At 43.9% G+C, this 23,757-nt stretch overlaps 2 long non-coding RNA genes across 2 annotated transcripts in view; one reads left to right on the top strand and one right to left on the bottom strand.

Annotated features, from left to right (window-relative positions):
- LOC144819556 (uncharacterized) overlaps positions 1-23,757 on the bottom strand; it is a 378,156-nt gene that overhangs the window by 196,658 nt on the left and 157,741 nt on the right. The gene's annotated exons all lie outside the window — the stretch shown is intronic.
- LOC144819555 (uncharacterized) lies at positions 1,680-10,096 on the top strand. The gene is made up of 3 exons (XR_013607440.1): positions 1,680-1,717; positions 9,554-9,620; positions 9,945-10,096. It is a non-coding gene; the product is annotated as an uncharacterized LOC144819555 (long non-coding RNA).

The following is a 23,757-nucleotide window of genomic DNA, read 5'->3' as shown; positions in this document are numbered from 1 at the left end:
TAGAAGTGGTGCAGTAAAATCTGACAGAGCTCACTGCGCCACTCCTATGAGGCTTTGTTACATGGAAACGCCCACCCTGCATACATTATACCTGAAGCAGGTATAATGTGGCACAGGGCTTTAGAAGGTGACGCATCTGCCTAGATGCGTCACCTTGTAAATACGGAGCAACGTGGTGCATTATTTATGCCGCCAGTAAATCAAGAAAATGAGAAACCAGCGGCATAACACTGTCGCAAGGGGCTCACGAATAAGCCGCTAAGTATTTATTGTCTCAATCACACATCCCCCTAAATTTGTACACGCTGTGACAACAATTGCCCTCATTTTTGTGTTCATTAGCGTTATTTTTACTTACTATTAGTCCCCTATATATACACATTGTAGATCCTAACATTTAAATTTTATGCGAGAGGTCAAATTGATGTTTTAATCACAGTCAGATTAAGTGATTTGCCAGAATCACAGGATCTTGAGGTAGCGCCAGGACTCGAACATAGTTCACCAGCTCCAAAGTCAGCAGATCTGTTTGTAACGATACACATAACAAAAGCTATTCTTCTCCAAAAAATATACTGAGAAGACACACTTTGCCTGCAGCTGCGCGCGTTCTTTGTATTAGGATCATTGCCCCTTTACTTCACAATGACGATTTACTTAGTTTAGTTTTTCACAATACTTTTCTTTAAGTGTGTCTACGAACTTTTGGTGTCGCTTGGGAAAAGCTAAGCATTTATTGTCTCAGTTAAATTATCCACCGAAAAAACACTTACTCATTTAAATTATCCACCGAAAAAACACTTACGATCAAAAGTTGTGACAAAGGGGGCGGCCTCGTGGTCATTGACACTTCTGTCTATAAGGATAAAATAAAGTCTCTTCTCAATGATACGCATTTCTATTCCCTCCTTAATACAGATCCGAACCCTTCAGTGCAGTCTAGGATTCAAAATTTAACTAAATTTGCGCTGGATGAAGGTTCTATAAGTGTAAAAGAATACGATTATCTTAACCAACCCCATCTTCACCTTGGCATCATTTCCTAAGGGTCTGAACAATGAAATACCTTGGGAAAATGCCATAAAATTTAATATCAAATAATTCCCCTCTTGGGTTTAGTATCCTTTTTCGTTTCAGTTGCCCCTATCCTGTATTCGTGATATTCTTATACCTATGTGGTGGTGCCACATATTGTTTAATTTTGTGGGGATCACTTCTATTAATGTTATTAATATTCTTTGCAGTATAGGGACTCCTTTCATCAAAGGGTTATTTGTATTTCACTTTACTTTTCGTATAGCACATCTATTTTCATTTTGTTTTATCCTTTTGATTTATCCTTTTGCGCATGGCTGGTCTCCTGCCCGCACCTTAACGTACCATAGGCGAGGTGTTCATCTTCTGCACGTACTCCGGTTGTCATGCTAGATGTTTCCATCACGCCAATTGCTATGACAATATCAGCGCGTGTTTTTCCGTCACACGCATGCGTGCTCCTGCTCACGCACGTTCCCTCCAGCGTTTCCTCTCTCTTCCCTTGCACTCTAGTTGTTTTTAGTCCCACCACGCCTATTACCGCGACGTCTTCAGCGCCCGACCCTTCCCGGCACGCTCATGTATTTCCACCTTTACACGCTATATACAGTGTTCCGTTCCCTTCCAATCCACATTCGAGGTTGGGAATCCACAGATGCGTATTCTCTACGCCAGGCTGCCCGTGAGTATTACTTCTTGTGTTGGCTGTCTGTTTTAGGTCTCCGCATGTTTTAACGTCTGCTGCTGTCCTTATTCGTTACGCTGTGTTCACCTTTTCAATATACGTAATACATTACAGGCATTCCATAGACGTGTTTTTTCTATGCGAGGTTGTTTGTAGAGGTCTTTCACTGTTTGGGTTGCCCTGAGGTTGCACACTTTCAGACAACCGAACCGTGCTGGCGTCCATATAATTTCCGATATCCCCATTGTTTTTCGGAGTCCTTATCACCCTGTTGGGCCTCTCGTTTTGGCTCATCAAAAGTCGGCGCCTGTGGCGATCTGTCGCTGATTGAAATTCAGGGATCATTCCCATCCTGTTTTCATCATTTACCTATTTAAGGTAATCATGCTAGGACCTTTGTTGAGGAGTTTGGGCAAGCAGAGTCCCTCTCTTTTTTTATGCCAATTTTATTTATGAATGACATGCTGTTTTGTAGGTTTATTCTCATTGGCTACCTGTATCTACAAGGACGAGCCCCTTATCTCAAAATTGAGACTCTTTTTCGCTACAACATAAGGTTTATCTTCGGGTGATTTTTTTAACTACATATCATCAGGTAGTCATTTTTCATTTATTTCTACTTAGGCTGACTTTACTTTTTTAACTCTTTTTATTTTTTATTAAGTAAATTGAAATACAACCACAGATGAAAAACACCCACCATTACAGTGCCCCGTACAATATCACTTACAGTACTCATCATTGACACTATTAAACTAACACAGCCATAATGCCAACATCCCATTAAAGGGCCGGCTGCGATATTCTTTATATACATGACGCACATAGCAGCAGGGGACATAGGGAAGAGTTTGTAATATACTTGTGGTGAGAGTGTATTGTGGCATGTTACCCACCTAATCCGCTTAGAGACTAGCTTAGTCGGTCGATACCCACCCTCTCTGACATCCAGCCCTTCATATCAGTTCCAGCAAACGCATCAACCAATTCCAGTCGGCTCATTGACACCTGAAGCATCCAAAACATCCCCGTTCCCTGCCTCGTCCACACATTCACCCCTTCCGCCAGTCGAATAAGCAGTATACAGGCCCCAAAAATGTTTTGGTCTGCTCCTGGGTGGCAGCAGCTCGCTATAGAGCTCCGATTGCGTGGAGCAGTAGAGCATATCCCTGGACCACTGCTGTAAAGTAGGGGTAGGGCCCCTCAACCAACACATTGCTACTATCCTCCTGGCCATAAGCAATCCCATGTCCACCAATCTACAGATTGCTTTAGGAAGCGCTTTAGTGTAACCTAGGAGAGCAACCAGCGGGTCCGCTGTAAGTTCCGTTCCAACAACCCTACCGAGCTCAGCGAACACTGCCTTCCAAAAGGAGTATACACCCGGGCACTGCCATGCCAAATGCATAAAGTCCGCAACCTCCACATGACATCTCTCACATTCAGCATTTTCTCACAACCCATATCTATACAGTCTCTCTGGGGTATAATATACCCTATTAAGGTACTTAAATTGGACCAACATGTGCCTGCCATGCAAAGATATCTTTCTGGTATTCATGCAGCAATAGGACCATTTAGCATCATCCAACTGGACGTTCAGATCTCTCTGCCATGCTAGTCTGGCCGCTGTGTATTTATGCGCCCTGTGTGCCATTGCCCTCTTATAGAGAGCAGCAATCATCTTGCGAGGGGAAGTAGTCTTGATAACATATGTTAACTCGCATACCTCAGGAGGCTCAACCATATCATCACCCAAAAGCGTTCGCAATGCCCCTCTCACTCTGTGAAATTGGAATCTGTTTAAAGTTGTGGAGCTCTCTGGCAGCCCACCAAGTTGTTCTGTGGTGCGAACCTTACCTTCACAAAAAAGATCCACCGCCACTTCGATATTAAGAGCGTGTAGAGCCCTAGTCACGCCTCTGTCAGTGCAAGGACCCAACGATCTTAACCATTCTATGGGCATAACCGGTGAATATAGTAGCGCACCCGCCTTTTGTAGCAACAACCAGTGCCAAGCATGTCTGGTGGAATTTAAGGAGTCCATGACGTCAGTCCTACGATCAGGTTGTTCCACAACAACAGCAGGCAGAGGTATCGACTCTGCGAATAGTCATTCCATCCAGAGGTATGGTACATTCGCTTCACCATGAATCCAAGAGTAAAGGTGTGCGGCCTGTGCTACACGATAGTACAACTCCAAGTCAGGTGCACCAAGCCCACCCAAATGGCACGGGAGCGTGAGCACCCCCCACTGCTCCCTGGTTTGCTTACCAGCCCAGGCCAATTTTAACAGGAGCTGTCTTAATCTATGGAAGAAAGTTCGCGGTAGGACGAGGGGGATATTCGTGAAAAGAAAAAGAAATCTAGGCAGGACCACCATTTTCATAATCGATATGCGCCCCATCAGAGACAGGGGAAGACGGCACCATAACTCCACATCATCCTCAAGTTTCGAGGTAGCCGCGTCATAGTTTTCAAGAAATACAATATCCGCATCCGTATGCAGTCGTATGCCCAAATAACGTACTGAATCCTCAGTCCACACCAAAGGGTATTCCATTTCACATTCGGTGGTGGCAGGGGTAAGCGGGAATACTAAAGATTTCTCCCAATTGACCTTAAGGCCTGACAACGCCCCAAATCTCACCACCTCCCTGATAACTGCCGATAGGTTTTCCTCAGGCTTACGGACATAAAGAAGCATGTCATCCGTATAAGTGGACACTATTATTCTATATGTAGGAAACCCTATACCTTCATTCCCATAATATTCCCTCAGGGCGCAGGCCAAAGGCTCTGCCACCAAGGCATAAAGGAGCGGGGATAGGGGGCAGCCCTGCCTGGTGCCTCTAGATATACTAAGGTGGGCGGTGACTAGATCTCTGATTCGAACTCGGGCCGTAGGCCTGTAATACAACGTGCCGATTAGTTGTAAAAAAATCCCGCCAAGCCCCATTCTCGTCAGCACCTGCCTCAAAAACAGGCATTCAACCGAATCAAATGCTTTTTCCATATCTAAAAATACAGCCACTGCTTTATTTTCCTGGCGAACATGCTGCATCACACCAAACACAGTCCGGATATTATAAGTTAAGTTTCGGGAAGGGATGAATCCCGCCTGTTCAGGAGCAACAAGTATGTGCGACGCCAATGCCAATCTAGTAGCCAAAATTTTAGCAAACAGTTTCGTGTCCACATTAAGAATCGACAACGGGCGAAACAAACTGCACTCATCTCGAGCTTTACCTGGCTTGGGAATGGCGACCAACATGGCCTCTCTCATTTTAGGTGGCATCATTCCCGACTCATATATATCTGCAAACAAAGCAGCAAGATGTGGAAGTAACTGGTATGAGAATGCCTTATAGAAGGCAACCGTTAGCCCATCTGTCCCAGGCGCGCTACTAGCTTTCATGCCACCCAAGGGCTCAACAATTTCATCCTTTTCTATCGGATGACTCAGGAGTTCCCTGTGGGCATCCGGGAGGAAGGGTAGTTGTATAAACTCCATATATTCCCTAATCTGGTCCCCCGATCCCTCTGATCTAGATCTGTATAGTGCAGCGTAATACTGCCTGAAACTATCGGCCACATCCGCTTCAGCTATCAGAAGTTCACCGCTCTCAGACTTGATCTCCGAAATCTGAGTCATACCCTGTCTAGCCTTCATCAATCCAGCCAAGACAGATCCCGGCCTCTCAACCTCACCATAAGAGCGCGCCGAGGCATACTTTCCCATATGCTGCACCTCGCGATCCGCCGCTTCCTGATATTCCTCAAGTAGCACCTTGATCTCACCATCTACTGCCTCAGCATCCACCTGTACCCGCTGCTGCTCCAAGCCTTTCAGTCTACCCTCCAAGTCAGTCAGAGTTTTCTTAATCGCCTTAAGCACACCCGAGTGTTTCAACATTGCAACCCCCCTGATATACACTTTAACAGCTTCCCAGATAGTTTGAAAATTATCAACAGAGCCAATGTTTGTAGTGAAGAAGATGTCTATTGCTACAACCATCTCCTTGCGAAACAACAGATCGAGAAGGGAAAAGGGTGGGAACCTCCGAGTGAATGGCGGGATTCTCTTCCCGGGCAAATCCAGAACCAACCGCAGTGGCGAATGATCCAAGAGCATGCGCGGTAACACCGTGCACTGCTTGATCAGGCTACACAGAGAATTAGAAGCTAACCAATAGTCAATCCGTGTGTGAAGATTATGGAACGCAGAGTAATGTGTGTAACCCCCTCTCACGCCACTTCTCATCCGCCACACGTCACACAAATCCAAGCATACCATGACTTCTTCAAGCTTTCTTGCCACAGCAGCTGGACCCCTGGGGGGCCCGCAGATCTATCCAGGTCAGGATCCCTGACCAAGTTGAAATCACCCCCTCCCAGAGAATCTTAGCGTAATCATATTTTGAAGTAAGCCTGGCCAGCTCCCCGAAAAACTCAGGGCAGTCAAAGTTAGGCCCATATACATTAACTATAAGGATGTCGAAGCCCCGGCCTCGCCAGCTGGATATAACGTAGCGGCCTCCAACATCCTCTTTTATCAGCATAAGCGTGAAAGGAGTTCTGGGGTTAACTGAAGTCAGGACCCCCCTGGCATGTGTGGTGAACCCTGCAGCATTAGTATTACCCTCCAAAGCTCTAATTCTGAGCATAGGGCTCGCTTTGGGAAGATGCGTCTCCTGTAAGAGAGCAAGGTCTATCTCATGCCTATTGAGGTAACTTATGACTTTACGGACCTTACGATGGTCATTAAGTCCCCTGACGTTCCAGGAAAGAACTCGCAACCCGCCCAAACTTTCCCTGGGATCTGATGATTCACGTGCCATATAGTACGTGCGCAGGCCAAAGTGTGTAGCAAAACTGTATGCGGGCCAAGAGTGCATGTATCATCTGCTAAAATAAAAACAAACTACAAAACCCCCCCTGAGATACATCAATCCTCCCACCTACCCCCCACCCACAGCAGACCTCCCCCAACATGGTTGCATGCAGTATCATTCTCCACCCCCATCCCCCAAGCCCCCCCATTCCCCACCCATTAACTTTGCAATGCCACAAAAAGAACAACTACAGTGCGAGGCACACGAGGGCGGAGGGAGCTCCTCACTAAGAAACTTTAAATAAGTGATAACTACAATCTAGCCTCAGACCCAACTCCGGCCATCACATGAGAATATTTGCAGTTGAGGACATAAAACTGCTGTTCCCCAAGGACAAGGGTCAGGTTTTCCTGGCCTGTCTCAGTTGGTAAGTCACAGCTAGCACTGCAAGAGCCGCCACCAATAAGTCTAGCTCCGAGCTTTCTCATGTATCCTAATTGTATACGTTTGTCCAACCATTGGCTTAGCAACATCACACAGAGTAGCGGCAACCCTATCAAGCCAACTTTGCCCACCATTGTTTACCGCCATATACTGAGACCCCACAGTGGCATATACAGGTAAATGTCCAGTCGCACATAACATCCCACATTACAACTACCTGTCCATGCAATGTTCAGAAAACTGTTACCATGTAGTTCAGTCTTGTTCATCCAGCACTGAGTCCGCCATTACGTCCTGTTGCACTCTCATCGGGCTAGTTCTTTGGTCTTTGGACCATTTCTTGATAGCTTGCTGTAAAGTTTTAGGATCCGTAAATATGTGCAACTTCCCCTGTCGATTGACACGAATCTTTGCATGGTACAACATGGCGTAGTCTGCTCCTAGCTCGCGAAGTTGCTTCTTGAGGGGCACAAAATGTCTGCGGGCTTCCTGAACTCTAGCAGTAAAATCGAGGAATAGGGATAGTTCCGAGCCTTCATATTTCAGGACCTTCTTTTCCCAGGCAATTCTCAAGGCAGCGTCCCGATCGCGGTAGTTGAGCACTTTCGCAATAATGGGGCGCGGGGGAGCGCCCGGTGGCTGGCGGGGCCCCAAGGCCCTGTACGCCCTCTCCACAACAAACATAGCAAAGAAGACACCCTCCCCCAGCAGTGTGACAAGTAACTTTTCCATAAATTGTTCCATATTGCCAGTAGCTGTCATTTCCGGAAGACCCACAAGCCTCAGGTTGCAGCGTCGGGAACGTGCTTCCAAATCTTCCATTTTGTCTTGCAGGATGCGGATAACCATTCCCAGTTGCTTATGATCCGCATCTAGCATAGTGTGGGACTCCTCCACTTCCGTGAGGCGCCTCTCGTTCATATCGAGTCGCTCAGCATGTTTATCTAAGCGCTCCACCATTCTGTCCATCCTAGACGACATGGCATCCATTTTAGTTCCCAACGCCGAGATGCCATTCTGCAAAGAATGTTCCATAGACTTCAGCATAGTACGAATGTCATGCGTCTTCCTGTACCGGGGCGGTCTCCCCCGCACTCCTGCCAGGACCGGGGTCCTGTGACTTAGATCTTCGTTGTTCAAAAGACAACTTGGATTGGTTCTTGTCTCCATTACCCATGGCTGGCGCAATCGAGAGATTCAGGGGATCCGAGTCGCAAGACCAGCAGAGCTGAGGTTAGTGTCCAGCCAGAAAGTTCTTTGAAAGAGGAATGGACCGTTAGTAGCCCCAGCCGCCCCAGCTATACTGCCTCCGCCGGTCTGCGAAACCCCAGCCTCGCTCCGTCACACTACAGGACCGTCGCCGCACTGAGTCGCGGGGTCCACCTCTTAATGCGCCCGTGACAGAAACGGAATAAGGCTGTGCCAACAAGTCTTTATCACCTCTCAGGTGATCACATCACCAGGCACTGCTCCGTCCCCCACCGCCACCACTTAAGAACTCCGATTTTCAAAGGGGCCAGCCAACTAAGAAACCTACGATGCCTCACTGTCGAGAGGTAGGTCCACCGCCAGCCAAACGGGTGCAGGCAAGGAGCGCGCAAATTACAGCAGACCGGAGGGGCACCTTTGTCCACAAGCGCTCCCAGCACTTCCTTCCCTGCACTCAACAATTGCTTTCGAGGGTGTCCTCTAAAATATCCAGGGCACATCTAAGAACCGGGAAGGCCATGCAAGATGTACTCAGCAATCTCTCCTCAAAGCGTGGGGCTGCACTGTGGGCAAAAACAGGATCAGGACAGCGCTCCCCTCCTTGAGCTCCTACGTCTTCCCCACAGCTCCTGGGTCACTCACGATACCTCTTCTCAGGGTGCAGGCCACCACCTAGGCTTTACGCTGCGTCCCCGCTCTCCTGCCGCCTCGGCCACGACATCCTCCCGCCCCCGGCAGAACAGGGGCAGAGAAATCCAGCGCCGATTCTCTGCCGCCCCAAATATACCGGGACAGCGCCTCCTCAGACGCCGCACGTCACGCTGCCCGGCCCCTCGAACAACTGTGGGCTGGGGACTCGCGGCCCAGACGCGAAGGAGCCTACCGCCTCCTCCCGCTGCAATGAAGCACTTTACCGCGGGTCCAGCACTCCCCTGGGTCTCCGAGATATCTCTGGTAGTCCCGCTGCTATTTTCTATCGGTCTAGCACCTCAGCTGCAGGATAATTAATCGGATATATGCGTGAATCCGGCGGAGCTCCGGGTCCAAGCGGCCATTGCGCCCCCAAGCAAGCTCCGCCCCCCCACTTTTTTACTTCTAGTTTAGACAATAGTCCGTGACCTTACAACCCTCTTTACTTTTATCCAGAACGGAAATTGGGATCCGGTCTTCCTCCAGTTGATGTTGCCACATATCATTGGCTTCCCAACTTTGTGGATTACATTTGGTAATTATATAGTCTGTTTGCCGACACAGTTCAGCTTCCAGTCTTAGTCACCTTTTTCTTCCTCTAAGATGTGCATTCAAATATAAATATTTATTTTTATCCTTCCCTTTTTCTGTATAGTTTCCTGTTGCCTTTGAGATACGTCTCCCTTGCGCAACCCAGCGTCGTCATTTTTAATCGATTTTAGGTAAGATAAATTATTTGTTTAAGGTACCTCCTAGCATGTCCATTTTTAGTAAAGCGCACAAATTGTTTTTTTTTTTCTGTCACAATCTTAATATGCACAATTCTGGTTGGTTTAGTTATTGTTTTATACTATCTCCGGCTATTTTCACCTGGGTGTGGTCAAAAGCTTCTTCATTTTCATCACATTACATTTTTTCTTCCTTAGCACCAGCCAGCCTTCAGTAATCTGCATTATGTACCATAATTTGTCTTGTAACAGTCTCAGTGTACTACAGTATGTGTTATGTCATGTTTAGCTATTTTCTTTATTATATTTTCGCATTAGAATCTTCAAGTGATTCTCCAGAAGAAGGCGTGTCATACGCTGAAACACGCGTAGAGATCAACATCTAACCCACTTTGTTGTTTCAATTTTCTGTATTGCATTTTACCATTGAATGTACATCTGATCTTTATATATTGTTTTTATCATTTTATGCCCCATATCATTTGTCACGTATTGTGATTATTTAAATGTTTGACAACAAGATTGTTTTTTTGTGTATATTTTTTAACAATAATAAATGAATAAAATGTTTCTATATATTTTGTCGTTATTAGTTCAGTACACTGTAGTTTCTGTTATTATCTTTTGTGTTGTTGTACCTGCCATCCTGCAGGGTTCTAGTTGCCTAGGAATTTGTTATATTTGAAATAAGGTGAGTGAAGTAACCACTGCCAGCCTAACTTAGGACCAAGTGTGTGTCCTACCTGAAGTCTTTAAGAAATAGTGTCTGTGGATGTAATTAAAACCTAGGGAGTAACAAAACATGTAACAGGGGGTGTCCTCAGGGGAGGTTACAAGATGGTTCTAAGGATGGACTACTAAGCCTATTGACCAATGAAAAGCCACCATTTACAAAGGACAGGGACAGGAGCCAATTAAAAAGATGGGCAAAAAGTAGGCGGAGCTTTATGCCCATATCCGGACTACAGCCTGTCTTGAAGAGACAGCACAAGCGCTGCCTAGGTGAGACCTAAAAACTACATCTTACTGCGGCAATCCCTTTACTTTCTTTACCTCATGGGTGTCCAACATTGTGCCACAAGAGCGATCCTCAAAGGCATAATTATCACCTAAAACATTTGCCTATTGTGCTCATTCCACTTCAATTACAAACAAAAATATTTTGATTCTTTCAGTTGTTCTTTTGACTACTTTTTCTACTCTCAACCAGCAACTACTTCCCTTTGCAGCCAAAGGCAAACCATTAATTGCTCTTTTACACACACACACTTTCCAGTTCTTGCAATGACAGCAACTGGCTTCATGTTCCTGTCCTTTACATTGCATTTTTTTGATTAGTAGCCTTTATGTACACAGCATTTCTCTTCATTTTCATACACCAAGCTTTATTTTTCAGAACAAAATATGAATTTGCATAGTATATTTATTCAGTGTATTTTTTTAATTGTTTTGGACCCTTTATTCTCCTTTTTATACATAGTCTTGATATTTCCATTCTGGAATTGTCTTTTTTTGACGAATCCATTGGGGGCATAACATCCCTGAGTGCCATCTATTCTTTTATGGGTAACTCTGAATGAACCACTGGTTTTCTGTTTCGGTATGTATTACCCAGGTTCCCAGGTTTTGTATATGTGCCTCAGAAAGAACAACTATCTTTGAAACTCACTATCGCTATTGGGTTAACACAGTGGTTCTTAACCTTTTGACTTCTGAAGACCTCCATGCAGTCATTACTGGAATCCAGGAGCACACACTGAATCATTAGTGGAATCCAGGGACCTCTACTGAGTTAATATTGGAATCAGGGGACCCAGGAATAAGCAATGTTGATGATTTAAACCGCCAAACAATGCAAAAAATTACAGTAGCAAGCATTTATCCAACAAATACACACAATATTAAATATGTTATTTAATTAACAAACAAGTGTAAAAAAAATGTTTTAATTGTAGTGGGAAGGTTGGATCTTTTCTGAATTTAATTGAGGGCACCCATTATCGACCTTGTATTCAGTTTGATGTACTTGAACTGAGGATACCAACTGTGGGCCTCATTACGATGTCGGGCACTCTGTTGCGGTTTGGAACAGCCCATTCTTAGGTCGGCAGTTCCGAACGCAGGATTGGGATGCAACCGCATATAGGACAGTTGCAAACATCCATTTTTCAATGGAAGCTTGTGCGACAGGCAGAAATGGCCAGCAGAACAAGCTTCCATTGAAAAATGTATGTTTGTAAACTTGCGGTGCCTGCCACATGGTGCAGGGATGTTTAGCAGGCACCAGAGGTGCCCCCCATTTGTATTTGTATTTGTATTTGTATTTGTGGTGGTATTTATAGAGCGCAACGTTCGCTCCGAAGGGAGCATCTTGGCGCTGAGTTTCCTGGTCGAAGGTCATTTCCAGTGGAGGGGTGAAGAAATTAAATGGCGGCTTTGATGAATTCCTCCTTGAGGGCGAAAATCCAAGTTTTGAGCATTTTTTTGAAGAGTTTTTCATGGGTTATAAATCTCAGGTTTTTGGGCAGGAGGTTCCAGGCCTTGGAAGCCAAGTGGTGTAAGGTTTTGCCACCTTTTGTTTTCAGATTGAATTTGGCAGGGAGGATGAGGTTGTCGTGGGAAGAGCGTAGAGATCTAGACGGATTGTAATGGGGGAAACATTTGGTGAGATATCGTGGGCCAGAGCGATTGAAAGCCCGGAAGGCGATCAGCAGCATTTTGAAAAAGATTCTTTTAGGAAGGGGAAGCCAGTGCAGGGATTTTAAAGCGGTGGAGATGGACGATTTTCTGGGCAATTTTAAGACGAGTCGGGCTGCGGTATGGAGGATACTTTGGAGTTTGTTGAGTGTAGACTTTTTAGCTCCTGCGAGGAGACCGTTACAGTAATCCAGGCGGGGGATTATTAGGGCTACCGTGACCGTTTTTCTGGCGTCGAGAGGCAGAAAGTCAAAGAATTTCTTCAGGGATTTGATGACACCAAAACAACGGCCCGCTACTGTCCTGACATGGAGGTCAAAGGAGAGATCACTGTCAAATAGGATACCTAGGTTTTTTGCAGTGGTTACGGTCTTGGGAGGGGCAACGGAGTTGTCTGGCCACCAGAGGGCCGGGCAGAATGTGGTGTTTTTTCCCATGGGAAGGATCTCCATTTTACTGGAGTTACATTTAAGGTGATTAACATCCATCCATTGGAAGACAGCTGTTAAGCAGTTTTTAAGATTTAGCTCTGCATTCGTGGAGTTCTTCTCTAAAGGTACAATAAGTTGGGTGTCATCGGCATATGATGTTACAGGTATGCCGAATGACTCGATAAGGGATATGAGAGGGATGAGGTATACATTGAAAAGGAGGGGGCTCAAAATTGAGCCCTGGGGGACCCCCGAGGAGACTTTCTTTTCGTGGGAGTGGAAAGGGCCGAGAGCGATGGTTTGGGATCTGTCGGTTAAGTAAGATTTTATCCAGTCCAAGGCCACATCAGAAATCCCTATGTCAGCTAGTCTGTTGAGCAGGATGGTATGGGAGATGGTGTCGAACGCCGCGGTAAGATCTAAGAGTATGAGGACGACGTTCATTTTCTGATCTTGAAGCATTTTAATCGAGTCGGTGAGTTCGATCAAGGCCGTTTCGGTGGAGTGGTTGGGGCGAAAGCCAGATTGTTGTGGGTGTAGTATATCGTGAGTCTCAAGATATTGTTTAAGTTCCCTGTAGACCATATGCTCTGTAATTTTACCCAGGGCCGGAAGAAGTGAGATTGGCCGGAGGTTGGTTAGATCTGTGGGGGGTTTGTTAGCTTTCTTCGTCAGGGGTTTAACTATACCTTGTTTCCATAAGCGAGGGACGCAGCCCGTACTTAAGGAGGAGTTGACTATTTCATTGATTATTGGGTTTACCACATCAATGAGTTGGTGCAGGATTTTTGGGGGGCAGGGGTCAGAGGGCGACCCAGATTTGCAGGCCAAGATAACTTCTCTGGTTAGGTCAAGGGAGACCGGTGAGATTTTTTTTAGGGTAAACTCGGGTGGTACCATCGGAGGATGACCCAGTGAGAATTGGCTGGCTTGGGTGGGCAAAAAATCCTTTTGAATAGCTTCAATTTTTTCTTCAAAGTAATCAGCTATTTGGTTGCATAGCTCTTGTGATGGGGTATTTCAATTTGGAGGGCTTTGGGTTTGGTAAATGATTTTACAATGGAAAAAAGTGTTTTTTGCTTTTGATTGGAGTCGTTGATGACTTTGATATAGAAGGACTTTTTGGCCCAGACCCTATAGCGTAGGGTTAGGGGACACAGGGGCTCTGCTAGGGGCCCTCACAGTCTCTTTCCAACAGCCTTTACATGTCAGAAAGGCCAACATGGAGAGGCTGTCAGAAACCGACATCGTAATTCTGACAGTGGAGTCGAGGCTGGCTTCACGCTCATTCAAGGAATTACAATTCCGCTCCTCTTCTGACGGGCTCTGTTAGCCCGTCAAAAGAGAGGTGGAATCCCATGCGTGTTTCCCTCCGACCGCTGTCATCATAATAGGGCGGTCGGATCGAAACCCTCGATTTCGTGCAGGAAGCCTCGACAGACTGTCGGATGGCTCTCTGCCCTACATCCAAATTGGACCCTTAATTGTTAACCTCCAATTTCAAACTCCTTCATATTTATGTTTTAAAATGTTCAAATTTACATTGTGCTTCTTAATTCATATGCAATTTATTATTTGATGATATTTTATTTTCTAAGCAGTTGCGGACATCTGAGTAGGAGTTGTGGATCCCTTCGGGTCCCGGACTACAGGCTAATAATCACTGGGTTTACACATTCCCCATGCAGGGTTCACAGAAGTTAAGACATCCTACACTTTCAATGTTATCACCACACGCACTTTTTAATAACATATTTAGCTTTGAAGCTGAATATGTAAAACTATGTTGAAGAGTTTAATTAATTTATTGAAGCATACCAAGTTGACTTTTTGGAAGATTTTTTTGTGAGGTATTACTTGGCGTCCAGTTACACCCTACACCTATAAAAAGTATCAGCAGAATGTGAACATTACAAGATAAAGAACAAACTTTCAGTTTTACCTAACAATCATAATATTCAGATAGAGACATCTTATAGACAATAGTTGTTAAAAGAACTATAGGAAAGAATTGATACTGAGACCATATATTAAGAAGAGGCAAACCAATTATGAAAGAAATGACAAGAAGAGTAATTTATTAAATAGAGAATTTGCAAGTGGAGTCACTCCTCCCACGTGCAGTCCCGCTCAGCATATTACGAGGTCCTGGACTGCCAGCCATTTCATAGCGGAGCCCCATCATGAAAAGACTGGTGGTACAGGCGAATGATAATGTGGCCAAAATAATCGGTGGAAATTTACCCCTTGGGAAAAAAATGCAGACATACAATAACCAGAATGCATCTCAGGAACCTATAGTAAGTAATACTCAAAATGGAAAGGGATGTATAGCCTGGAATTATCCATGCAATATACATAGTGACTCTAGTGATACTCAAATTGCGCTATCTGAAGTTGAGCCTAACACCTTATTAAACGGAAGAAACAACCGCTCAGGTTTAAGGATACGGAGAACAGTTTGTCAAGAAAAAATCAACTCACTGAATGATCCTACAAATTCCATCCAAAGGGAAGATTACCGACCTGGTATTGGAAATCAACCAGAAGACACTGCAACTGGTGCAGAAACAACAAGCAAAAAGAGGTATATTGGAGATTATCACAGTAACCATGAGGAATTAACAGTTACAAGGACTGGAGAAGATAAACAAATTATCTGTAAAACTATGCAAAAAAAAGCGAAAACAAGATGGTATCAACGAATTCAAAGAAATTGGTACAAATAATATTTACACCAGTATACAACTCAAGAGGTTCTAGTGATATTCTGAATAGAGGGAATATCTTACAACTATTCAAATCGATTCCTGAGCTAGAAAAAATAACATCAAAAGACATTGAGTCGGTGGGATTTGCACATAATATGGACAGCTCTCAGCCACACACAGTCCTAACGGTCAACACCCCTCGTCTAGCGGAGCATATTATAAAACAGCAAGAAATTTTCGATGGTTGGGGGATCAAAATTGCTCATCCACCTTCCAAACCTTACCCGAGTCCGTTTAAAAAGGATCTCCCAAAAAATGCCTGTAAGGAAGTAACAGGCATCCCAGTATATTCAATATTAAAAAACCCACAGGGTAGATCACACCAGATTAATAAGGAGAGCCCGGAAGAAATAAAACTGGTAGAACCTCGGCAAATAAATGAGAGTTGGATACGGAATGCTCTGCATGATCTCTGACCGGGTAATAACCATAATAAACTGAAGGAACGGAGAGATCCTCAGCAGCCGGTAACCATATGTTCATGGAACATCAATGGACTGGGAAAAAAAATCCAAAACGCCGGAATAGAATCCCTGTCAAATATCTATCAAATCATATGTTTACAAGAGACATGGAACACGGAAGCTTTCTTCTTACAAGGTTATAAAGGGTTCTATGTACCAGCCATCAAATATACCAAGTTTGGAAGCCCATGTGGGGGCCTGGCAATATTTATTGGGATGGACCTCAAAATCAACCATGAACAGCTGGATACCAATAACGCAAATATACAAGCTGTTAAGATAACAATGGGGGCATGACGAGCTAAAAAACAGGATTAACTTACTAATACTTAATATTTATATTCCACCAAATCAGACATCACGCAAGAACACAAGTTTTGAACTAGTAACATTCCTGCTGGAACAACTAATGATTGATCCAACTGTCAGTATTCTAGCCACAGGGGATTTTAATATTAACTTGCTGATTAACATGACACGGAATGATTTGGTTCACTCTCAAAACTATGAATGGTCCATCCCGGAACAATCATTGGATCAAAGTCCAATTCCCAAGGGAAATTCAATTGGGAAAAACCTACTGATGGACTTGGAGGCAATAGGACTACGTGCTCTAAACGGAAGGTTCCAAACGGATCAACCACCTGGCTGGTCATTTCACAACCACGAATCCAAATCAAGAATTGACTTTACATTAATGTCATTAGACATGTTTGATAAAATTGGTTCCTATCGACTCAATAAGCGAATCGACAGTGATCATAGCCAGCAAATAGTGGAATTGTGTTTTGATTTCTCCAGACATCAAAGTTATTTAACCACACGAGGACAGATTACGTCAATTAATCATAAGAAACTCATCTGGAAACCGGATAAAAAATATGTTGTGGAAAAAAGGGCCCAAAAATTGGCAGTTGAATGTTTTGAGAAGCAAGCAACGCAGGCAGCAATACTATGTTGGGAACAATTCACTGAAAAGGCAGTAGAGTTGGATAATGAAAACACGACTAGTAAGAAATCGAAATTCAGGGGAAAAAAAATAAAAAATGATAACAAAATCAATCTTCCCTACACTATTAAAAAAGTGAGGCGGACCCGTAACAAGTTGAGGAAACAACTTACCAAGATGCCGGATAATGAAGACGTTAGGATACAACTCCGAAATACGAATAGTAATTTGAGGAAATTAATATGGTCTGAAAAAAACAAAACCCAACAAGAGCTATGGACAAAAATCTTCCATGCTAGTAACCAACCAAATTCCAGAGAATTTTGGAAAATTAATAACGAAATAAACAGACCAAACAAGCATGTAATAGCCTCGCCAATAACAGAAGAGGACTGGGTAAGGTTCCTTAAAAAAGCCCTTTTCGTCGAAATAGAATTATGTACCAACGGTGGGGGCTACAAAGAGCCCACTGAAAGACCAATTGAAACGGATCCGGTGATAAATTTCACAATCACTGAGGTAGCAAACATAATAAAGAGACAAAGGATGGAGCTCCGGGTCCCAACGGTATCCCTTTTGCCCTCTATAAAGAGGACCCCTATTATGGGCTACCTATCTGACAAAGGTTTTCAATGAAATTATCCACACAGGGAAAATACCACAATCCTGGAGAGGATCACTTATATCGCCCGTGTTCAAAAAGGGTAATTGGCAATTACCGGAGAATTACCGTCTGATCACCCTGCAAGATACGGACGCCAAGCTATTCGCAGATCTCTTATTATCAATTCTGACAGATTGGGTCAAGGAAAAGTCAATACTACCCCCTAACCAAACCGGCTTCATTAAGGGCTTAGGCACCACAACCAACTTGTTAATTTTATCAGTTCTAATGGATAAGACACTTTTTTCTAAACAGTCACTTTACTTTTGTTTTGTCGATTTCAGATCGGCCTTCGATTTAGTAAATAGGTCCCTCCTATGGAAAAAACTCGAGGGCTACGGAATCCCAGGCTCACTACTGACTCTTATTAAGTTATTATACTCTGATAGTTGGGTCAAGGTGAGGATAGGCGACGGCCGAGCTTTGACCAATAAAATACTGGTGACTCGTGGCCTTAAGCAGGGATGCGTGCTTGCACCTTTACTTTTCAATTTATTTGTGGCCGATCTTACCAACTCATTAAACGAGGTAAACTCACATCGACCTAGGGTAGCCGGAAAACAAATGTCTAACTTGCTATATGCAGATGATGTGGTGTTGCTGAGCCACACAAAAGTGGGACTGCAAAGACTGATCGATTGTACACTTAAATATGCAAAGGATAACCAAATGACAATAAATGAGACAAAAACAAAAATAATGGTTGTGACAGGAAAAAAAAGACAAAAGATGAAATGGTTGTTGGGACAAACACAACTAGAGCAAGTGGAGAGTTATCGATATCTCGGTGTCCTTTTTAATGAGACCGGAAGCTTTGTACCACAAAGGGAAGATATTGCAGGGAAGGCAAATAGCTTGATTGCGGCATTTAGAACCCTACAAAAGAATCTATCTGCACTGTCACACGGGCCACTGTTAAAAATCATAGCTGCCAAACTACTACCATCCTTAACATACGGTGCTGAAGTGCTAAATGGGAAGGATGCTGTGCTCATCAACAATGCTGTAGCAAAAACCTATAAAATATTATTTACCCTACCATGTAACGCCTCACAAGCGCAAATAAGGATGGAATTCGGTATGAACAATCAGCTATATGCCCGGCAAGGCCAAATATTAAAAGTTTGGAATAGAGTAAAAAATGATCAGGTGAATCAATTGTCTAAAGCTTTGTGGAGAGAGGTTAAAGACAACCAGAAACTGCAAGCGTGGAAATACCTAAACAACGCAAAAGAAGAATTTGGAATATCAGCAATCTGGGAAAACACAATAACGCAGGAAAGCTTTAAAAAAACAATCAATAAGCTGGTTACTCACCTATCGCTGCTAAAAGACAAAGCTTTATTAGTAAAACGTAAGCACTCATGGCCAATCATAAACGGCTACAAAAAAAAACAAGTCCAATCTTACCTCCATACGGCATGGTCAGTCCAAAGTAAGCGAACATTTATAGGAGCACGCTTTGGTCTATGGCCAGGTTTGTGTCATCTTCCACCCTGGAAATCAAACGAGGGCCATACGTTATGCAAACTTTGCAAGGGGGGAAAGAAGACATTGTGCACTTGGTATGTCTGTGCCCTGCCATAGCCTCAGAAAGGAGACTAATCCTCAGGAGGTTGTTTAATGCACGAGATATAAGAACCTGTAGACAAGCAATAATGGTGTGCCTAAGCCCGAATGACCTACCAATGAATGTTGCTTTTGTAAAAATTTTAAATGTGATTGCCAAAGGTCTTAAGGAAAATTGTATCTAGTTTTATTATTTTTATTTTTTTTTAATGACATTTACTATTTGCACGATGTATAAATGTGTATTGATGCTGATACTTTCTCTAAGGTCACATTTTTGTAAGATTTTAATTAATCAAACAAATAAACAAACTTGACTGGTGGTGCAGGAACAAAGGGGGCCCTACAAGGCCCCCATGGCCACCCCCCCAATGGGGATACATTCAGGGGGGCACAACATTGTCCCCCCCTGTCTGTACCCCCACAAAGTTCCAGCATGGCATGGATGTCCACATCCATGCCGTACTGGAACTTTTTTGTTATTCCCATTGCAGTGTCTGTTTTCCAGGCACCGCCATGGGATTAGCAAAGTCACGCCGACCGTATTACGAGTTGCACATTTGCATCTCGGAATACGGTCAGCGGTGCTTGTGCAGCTTTGGCTCAGCGGAGGAGGCATTGCGCTGTCGCCACTGGGCCAAAGTCGTAATCAGGCCTTAATTCTCTCACACACAATAGCAGAAATGAAGGACTATCTGGCGCTCATCTCACTATGAAAACTTTCTCCAACACGGTTGGAACAGCAGATGCTCCACTACCCCTAGCAGAAATAACATCTGCAACTAAGGGTCTGTCAAATAATAAGGCTCCAGGAAGTGATGGAATTCTTGATGAGTGCTATTGCAGAATATTGAGGTGCAGGTTACCAGATATGCACCAGGCACCCAAGGAAAGTAGTTTCTTACCTCCTATTACTAGCAAAGGCATTGTGGTTGCACTATCTAGCTATGTAGCAGTCCCTTAAATGTAGCTTCCTATCGCTGTTTTTTTTTACTGAATGTGGATTGTAAAACTTTGGGTAAGGCAATCTTGAACTCAGTAACTAAGATCCTGCACAGCTCAGTGCATCTGGACTGGTCAGGATTCGTTCAGAGAATGAACATGTTATGAAACTTAAGACACTTGTTCCATTTGATAGACTGCCACACAAGAGACTCCTAAGTACACGAGGTGGCTTGATATGGAGAAGGTGTTTGGATTGCTAAAATTGGATTTTCTACTTGCAGTTCCAAATATTTTGGGATTCAGGAGTGAAATCATGGTCTTGACTGGACCATTGATCAGAGCTCAGGATGCGTGTGAGGACTGGCCAGCTAATATCTGAATCATGGCGTGTGACCAGGCGAACCAGGCAAGGGTGCGCATGATAATCTGAGGGAAGGGACAACTACAGGTATTTCAGTCGTCACTGACTTCTTACACCCTATATTATTGTATGCTGAAGATGTCCTACTCTACCTCTGAAACACTGCCACTGACCTTGAAACCATCATGGTACTATGCGAATCTTTAGAGATGTATTTGGTCGGGGGTAAACATCGTTGCATCTGAGATGTGGAAAAAAAACTTTTAGATATATGGGTATTCAGATATAGCAACGGGCAAGTGCTCAGTATGAAAGTGATTGCGAAGTATACTATGTTGTCTATGTGGAAAGTAAAAACTTAAATGTCGGTACGTACAGCTGATGTTAGTCTGTAATGGAATAATGTAAATTCTGCACATTTTGCAGTGATCCAAACGAAGGCTCAGGTGTGATTTAAACCATGCTTCGGCTGGAGCCTCTGCCTGCCTACAGACCACAGAACACATATATTTTATACCAAGGATAAGAAGCACACCTTCTCAAACTTTGATGTTTATTTTGTATCTTATGATAACGTGGGCACCTTCCCAAACTTTAAAGTCCATTTTCTTTCATTGAAAGAGAGTCGGCAGATACAGAGCCTACTACATCATTCTGTGTTTTTTATTCTTTAAGAATATATCGAATTGTAACATTTTGGTGTATGAAAGTGTATTATTGTTTGCTCGCTGGTGTCTTTTTGCCTCTGGATGATAACGAGTAGTGCCAACTATCTGCACGCGCCATTTAGCAATGAACGTTGATGACGATTTTCCCAGTTATTTCCCCCGCAGTCTACGCACTTGCCCCGGGTTTATGTTTTTTCGTCGTTTGCTGTCAGTAATTTGCATTATGCTTGTGCTCATACGTGGTTTTCGGCGCGCTGGTTCATTGAACAAACCCAAAAGTCGGTATTTAGGTCAGCTCAATTGGCGTATTCTGTGCCAAAGACATCACTGTTCACTTGCTACAGTAACCACCATGACCAGCAGCAGCATGGTGACTGAGGCTTTTCACGTTAAAGGCCTTCTGTGAGGGCCCCGGTGGGAAAGGACGAGCTTTGACACTCTCCCGCGGTCTCAAGCATCCAGTACTCGAGAAGAACTGCCGCGGGTCCTTCGTGGCTGGAAATAATCGTGTTAGAGTATTCTCTGCATAAATAGTTCTCTGAGGAAATGCGTGAACCACGCTGGAGTTAGACGTCTGTTATGAATTGACATTTATGTTGTCCGTTCGTCCTATTTGCTGTAGGTTTGGATTAAATGACGCTTTAATACAATGTGAGAATTATAAACATACATGGGGCATGCAGGCAACCGAATGGAGTGACGTTTTCATTTGGTGCTGATTGGTTAATTGCATTCATTTCTGTGACTGGTGCGACTACACTGTACTCTGCTTGTGCATAGTCAGCATGCGTTGTGCGATTCTGCGGGAAAATGTAACCTGCAATGTTTCACTTATTGCCGCAGGGTATTTTTGAGCAACAAAATGTAATGCATTCTGCCTTGAATGTTTTTCTTCAAATGGCTATTGATTTATAAATTGTTTTTCTTGAAAAAAAAACACAAGCAGTAGATTTGGCTTTATTCAAGTCTAAACACTTTATGATGCTGTAATAGGGGACACGATAACGCACAGACGAAAAGAGGAACACCCGCATACAGCTATACTCTGATGTAAACAGACACTGGTGTATAGACTAACAGACCCACTGGAACAGGAGTATGTGTGTGAATGCACACATACACACACATGCACAATGCCCATTTCTACAGTGCAGATCTTGACACTGTATAGTGGCACTGCACATACATTTTGTACTTAAACACTGGCCACCCAGATACAGATTCCCCAGGCTCTACATCATGGGACTCTAAGGAGTCGCTCAGGAGTTACTGGTAGCTCAACAACACCATTGAAGTAGCTCTGCATAGTGAAGCTCTCTCCAGTACATCATTCGAATGGTTTATGCATATTAAAGAAGACAGCACTGCTTTCTCATCTCAAGACCACTAGCCTGGCAGACAGCCAAACCAAAGGCAGGGCCTCATGCTAACACACAAACACACCGTGTTGGTCTACTAGGCCTGCAACAAGACCATCTGTATCCACTCTCAATCTAGCAAAGTCACAAGGCAATTAGATATGTTATAGGCCCTGCTCTTTTTGTCACGCTATGTGTGTGAACATTGAACCAAGAAAAAAGAGTTGCTAGAGAAGCCAGAGCAAGAGCAAAAGCAAAGTCACATAAGCGTGGGACAGCAGGAGACAGCGCGAAAGTGTGTGAGTTGGGTGCATTATCAGCCCAGGAGCTTAGGAGAGCAGTGGCTAGATCCAGAGCTGAGATCCACTACCCAGCCACACTATGCATGCATCTACCTGTGTGTGCATTTATGTGCACATTTTTTTGACAGCCTGTATGCATGTATTTGTGGCATTGTGTGTCTCCCTGATGAATATGGTTGCTCCCTAGAAGCTATGCTTCGTGTCAAGGTCCACCAAACGTTCATGCAGCTCCCCATCATACGTGGTTCTTTGCTGGCTCAATTGTGTCTGTTCTTGGCATGGTAGTGGCCCTGGCATAATAGTTTCATCCTTTACATAATTTGGTTTAGTTATGCATCTGGCAGGCATCATTGACTTATTGTGAGCACACTGCCCTAGTTTTGGCCACTATTTGCATAATCATGGCCATGAAAGACGTAATGTGAACATCCTGGCTGTTATGACATCCAGCCTTAGCACAATATTGTCTCTGGTGTAATGGTGAGCATTATTGGAATACTAGAGGCATCATTGGCACTAGGGTAAGCACCCATGGCATGTGATTGTAAAGCCTGTAAAATTGAAGCAGATTGTGTCCGTGTGAAGCATTTGTACTTGATGAAAATTACAAACTAATTTTTGGGGACCGTATCTACTTAAAATGAAAACAAGTATTTTGAAGGCAAAAATTAGGGGCTTGATTGCGAGTTTGGTGGTCTTACCGCCATACTGCTGCGGTGGCTGTCCCAAGAAGACAGTATATATTGGAGTGGTCCCAGTGTATTAGTAACATTCACATAGAAGGAGAGATGACAAAATCAAAATGACATCAAGGGTATTAAATAAACAAAAACAATAATATTCAACCAATGTTATTTAATCGCAATGGAGATATGCATCTTATGCAAAGATCAAATCTTAAGAAAACCCAACTAGGTAACACAATTCACATGAAAGGTGCCCAGAAAGGGGG

Source organism: Lissotriton helveticus, chromosome 2_1 (genome assembly GCF_964261635.1).
Source record: "Lissotriton helveticus chromosome 2_1, aLisHel1.1, whole genome shotgun sequence".
NCBI classification, from domain to species: domain Eukaryota; kingdom Metazoa; phylum Chordata; class Amphibia; order Caudata; family Salamandridae; genus Lissotriton; species Lissotriton helveticus.
The sequence above is the reverse complement of the archived record's forward strand: the minus strand, read 5'-3'. Positions and strand labels throughout refer to the sequence as shown.